Source organism: Cherax quadricarinatus, chromosome 5, assembly GCF_038502225.1.
Source record: "Cherax quadricarinatus isolate ZL_2023a chromosome 5, ASM3850222v1, whole genome shotgun sequence".
Lineage (NCBI taxonomy): Eukaryota > Metazoa > Arthropoda > Malacostraca > Decapoda > Parastacidae > Cherax > Cherax quadricarinatus.
Window position 1 is genome coordinate 45,521,817 of NC_091296.1, and position 6,000 is coordinate 45,527,816.

A 6,000-nucleotide genomic window follows, 5' to 3' on the forward strand; every position below is an offset into this window, starting at 1 on the left:
AGTAAGATAAGAACATAAGAAAGAAGGAACACTGCAAAAGGCCTACTGACCCATGCGGAGCAGGTCCATGTCCCCACCCCCAGATTAGCCAAATGACCCACCCACCCCCGGATTAGCCCAATGGCCCACTCAGTCTGATCACCTCCACTCAAGGATGGAGCACGGCACCAGATCCAGCAGCACAAGCACAAGATAGGCCCACTCAAAAGTTACTCGGGTCAGCTCACCGACAGCAATAAGGAAATGAATAGAATTCTTAACTATTACTTCCTCTCAGTTTTTACTCAGGAAGATACTAACGATATGCCAGAAATAATAAATTATGTAGAACAGGAAGATAATAAACTATGCACGATTAGGGTCACAAGTGACATGGTCCTTAGACAAATAGTTAAATTAAAACTTAACAATTTCTCAGGTCCTGATGAACTGTACGCAAGGGTTTTAAAGGAATGTAAAGAGGAGCTTTGCAAACCTTTGGCTAATATTTTCAACATATCACTACAAACTACCATAGTCCCAGATAAGTGGAAAATGGCAAATGTGATACCTGTTTTCAAAGCAGGTGACAGGTCCTTAGCTTCGAACTATAGACCAATAAGCCTAACCTCCATAGTGGGAAAATTTATGGAATCAGTAATTGATAGGGCAATTCGTAGCCATCTTGAAAAGAATAAATTGATCAAGAAATCTCAAAACGATTTTACAAAGGGGAGTTCCTGCCATACGAATTTATTAACTTTTTTCACTAAGGTATTTGAAGAGGTAGATCCAGGTAATGAATATGATGCTGTGTATATGGACATCAGTAAGGCTTTTGACAGGGTCCCACATCACAGACTGGTGAGGAAAATTAAGGCACACGGAATAGGAGGATTTTTTTTTTCATGGATAAAGGCATCGTTGACAGATAGGCATCCGAGAATTTGCATAAATGGCGAGAAATCAGAGTGGGGAAGCGTTACGAACGGTGTTCCACAGGCGTCAGTGTTGGGCCCCTTGTTGTTCACAATCTACATAAAGACAAAGAGGAGAGAATAAATAGCGATATAAGCAAGTTTGTCGATGATACCAAAACAGGCCGACGAATTCATTCTGACGAGGATATTTTCTCAAGGAAGATTTAAATGGACTGATGCAGTGGTCGGAAAAGTGGCAGATGCAGTTTAATATAGACAAATGCAAAGTTCTGAACACTGGACAAGATAATAACCATGCCACATATAAAGTAAATAATGTAGATCTTAATATTACTGTTAGCAAAAAGGATTTGGGAGTTTTGGTTAGCAGTAATCTAAAACCAAGACAACAGTGCGTAAGTGTTCGCAATGAAGCGAACAGAATCCTTGGCTTCATATCAAGAATCATAAATAATAGGAATGCTCAGGTTGTCCTTCAACTCTATATATCTGTGGTTAGGCCTCATTTAGATAATGCCATACAATTCTGGTCACCGTATCACAGAATGGATATAAATGCACTGGAAAACGTACAGAGGAGGATGACAAAGTTGATGCCATGTATCAGAAATCTTTCCTATGAGGATAGACTGAGGGCCCTGAGTCTTCACTTGCTAGAAAGGCGTAGAATTAGGGGGGATATGATTGAGGTGTATAAATGGAAAACAGGAATATAGGGGATGTAAATAGCATGCTAAAAATATCTAGCCAAGACAGGACTCGCAGCAATTGTTTTAAGTTGGAGGAATTCCGATTCAGAAAGGATATAGGAAAGCTGTCAGCATGACTCACGAAATCGTAATGACACGATTGCAAACAAAGCATACCACGGACAGGGGTAGAACCCGCGATCAGAGAGTCTCAAAACTCCAGACCGTCGCGTTAGCCACTGGGTTAGCTAGCCACAATAAGATTCATCCAACTAGGTATATTTCTACACTATAGGAAGGTTAGCATAGGCACCACTGTGACTCTCTGATCGCGGGTTCTATCCCCGTCCGTAGTATGGTTTATAGGAAAGCACTGGTTTCGTAATAGTTTTGGATGAGTGGAACAAACTCCCGAGTACCGTCATAGAAGCTAAAACGTTGTGCAGTTTTAAAAATAGGTTAGATATATACATGAGTGGGTGTGGGTGGGTGTGAGTCGGACCTGGCTAGCTTGTGCTACTAAGTCGGATGCTGTGCTCCTTTCTTAAGTGAATGCGAACTAACCTGAATAACTTAGGGCATTGGCTTAAGCCGGTAGGAGAATTGGACCTACCTCGCATGGGCAAGTAGGCCTGTTGCAGTGTTCCTTCCTTCTAATGCTCTTATGTTCTTAAGCAGAAGTCGTCGATTAATAGCCCCTGTAGCAGCAGAAACCTCAGTTTGGTACTCGATGTTACTCGCTTCAGTTGTTAATTTGCTGTGAATACTTTCACAAAGCTATGCAGCAATAAGAATTCGTTGATATTCTATACCAGTAGAACGAGGATTTCATCAACAGCACTGTATAGATACTCCGAGCAATTTTTTTTAGAATATACTCAGACACCAGTTGCCTAACATGTGTTGGTGGCATAACCCACTATAACACATGCAACATGCAGCAATAGCACAGTATGACTTTCAGGATACACACATTAACAAGGCTCACACGCAATGCTGAAAGCGATAGCAAAGCTGACACTCAATACCGAAAGTAATGCGAAACAATATGAATGACACTCAAGCACCCAGAAGAGCTAGGTGTTTTACCTTGATTCGAGGACATACGGTGGTGTGGGTGCCTCTGAGCTAATTTCATTCTAATCCCCATTTGGAGTACTAGCTTTCACGAACAATATTTTATATTATTGTAGCCACGAACGAGTGGTACTGAATCAATAACACCTCATGGTGAACGAAAATCACATGACGCTCTAACCCACAGGACCACACAAGCCTAAATGAATCAAGCACCGTTCATGTTTATAATATATATTATATATATATATATATATATATATATATATATATTATATATATATATATATATATATATATATATATATATATATATATATATATATATATATATATGTTGGCAGAGAGCATGCATAGTTCCTTTGTATAAAGGCAAAGGGGATAAGAGAGAGTGCAAAAATTATAGGAGAATAAGTCTGTTGAGTATATCTGGTAAAGTGTATGGTAGAGTTATTATTGAAAGAATTAAGAGTAAGACGGAGAGCAGGATAGCAGATGAACAAAGATGCTTTAGGAAAGGTAGGGGGTGTGTGGACCTTGTGTTTACAGTGAAACATACAAGTGAACAATATTTAGATAAGAGTAAAGAGGTTTTTGTGGCATTTATGAATTTAGAAAAGGCATATGACAGGGTGGATAGGGGGGCAATGTGGCAGATGTTGCAGGTGTATGGTGTAGGAGGTAGGTTACTGAAACAGTGAAAAGTTTTTACGAGGATAGCGAGGCTCAGGTTAGAGTATGTAGGAAAGAGGGAGATTATTTCCCAGTAAAAGTAGGTCTTAGACAAGGATGTGTGATGTCACCGTGGTTGTTCAATATATTTATAGATGAGGTTGTAAGAGAAATGAATGCGAGGGTCTTGGCAAGAGGCGTGGAGTTAAAAGATAAACAATCAAACACAAAGTGGGAGTTGTCACAGTTGCTCTTTGCTGATGACACTGTGCTCTTTGGAGATGCTGAAGAGAAGTTGCAGAGGTTGGTGGATAAATTTGGTATGGTATGTAAAAGAATAAAATTAAAAGTGAATACAGGAAAGAGTAAGGTTATGAGGATAACAAAAAGATTAGGTGAAAAAAGACTGGATATCAGATTGGAGGGATAGAGTATGGAGGAGGTGAATGTATTCAGATATTTAGGAGTGGACGTGTCAGCGGATGGATCTATGAAGGATGAGGCGAATCACAGAATTGATGAGGGGAAAAGGGTGAGTAGTGCACTTAGGAGTCTGTGGAGACAAAGAACTTTGTCCGTGGAAGCAAAAAGCGGAATGTATGAGAGTATAGTTGTACCAACACTCTAGTATGGGTGTGAAGCATGGGTGATGAATGTTGCACCGAGGAAGGCTGGAGGCAGTGGAGATGTCATGTCTCAGGGCGATGTGTGGTGTGAATATAATGCAGAGAATTCGTAGTTCGGAAATTAGGAGAAGGTGTGGGATTACCAAAACTATTATCCAGAGGGCTGACGAGGGGTTGTTAAGGTGGTTCGGACATGTAGAAAGATTGGAACAAAACAAATTGACTTCGAGAGTGTATAAATCTGTAGTGGAGGGAAGGCTGGGTAGAGGTCGACCTAGGAAGGGTTGGAGGGAGGGGGTAAAGGAGGTTTTGTGTGCGAGGGGCTTTGACTTCCAGCAAGCGTGCATGAGCGTATTTGATAGGAGTGAATAGAGACTTTTTTTTTTTAATACTTGACGTGCTGTTGGAGTGTGAGTAAAATAACATTTATAAAGGGATTCAGGGAAACCAACAGGCCGGACTTGAGTCCTGGAGATGGGAAGTACAGTGCCTGCACTCTGAAGGAGGGGTGGTAATGTTGCAGTTTTATAACTATGGTGTAAAGCAACCCTCTGGCAAGACAGTGATGGAATGAATGATGATGGAAGTTTTTCTTTTTCGGGGCCACCCTGCCTAGGTGAGAATCGGCCGATGTGTTTTTATATAATATATATATATATATATATATATATATATATATATATATAATATATATATATATATATATATATATATATATATATATATATATATATATATATGTGTGTGTGTGTGTATATCGTGCCGAATAAATAAAATTGGTTAATTAGTAAGAACTCACTTAAAATTAAGTCCTTTCCAAAATTTTCTCTAAAAATATATTTGATTTATTTATGTTAATGTAAAAATTATAATTTTTGTGCAAAAAGAACCTTACGAAAACTTACGTAACCTTATTATAATAAACGCAATTTAATTTAGCCTAATCCAATTAAATATATTTTAGATAAGTTTTCAATAATTTAACAATAAACAAGCACAATGAAATATATTTATTTCTTTTGGTTGAGAATTATTTTTGCCAACTTATTACATTCATAAATATTTACTTGCCTTATTCGGCAAGAACGTTGCTATTAGGCCATAATCGAAAGTTTTACCTATTCGGCACGACATATAGTGTCTATCAGTGGCGACTGATAGTCAACTCTGTTGCTTATCAGTCACCTATACATCGATCCACCAGAAAATTTCCTTTCCTAGTCCATGTACCTCTTATTTCTTTACCTGTTTTATGTATGGAACTCTAAGACCTTACTGAGTTTATGCACACAATATCGTATTCATTATCATGATATATCGTTATACCTCGAACTATCCAAACATGTCAAAAATCCCTAATTCTAAATTATTCTCTGGGAACACTGTTCCACATAGGACGTGATGTTAGTCTTGATGCACGAACGAAACCATACTGTACCAAAACGATTCTACATCACAAAGCAGAGGCTGGGTAGTGGAGGAGTAGCAGGGACGGACGAGGTTCTTTCTGCTTTTGCCTAGTCTTGGAGGTAAGAGAGACCTTCGTTGTTATAGGGAGGAGGTCAGGTGCGCTGAGGCAAGCTTGACCTTTTAACCAGCATGCACCAGAACTGTCATGCTTCTGTAGAAGATGAGGTAATCAGTCCCTCAGCTAACCATTACTACTCTTACCTACAAGCATGTTACCTGAGCAGTCAGCCAATAGGAGCCTCGAGTCTGCCTGTACAAAAAGTATAGTGAGAGTACATCCTACTTTCTCAGTAAGCTATAAGTAAATATACATAATACTGTTAAACATGATATTTTAGTTTCACGTGAAGAAATAATATACATATAGTCATGTATATTTTAATTGAAGGAAGACACTCTAACCTTCTTAGTCTTAGAAGATTGAACTATGAGAAATTAATCTTATTCCATAGTTGGTGAAAAACCATAATAGCTATAATAATAACATACAATAATGAAAATAACATACAATAATAATAATAACATACAATATTCTAAGAGGTATCA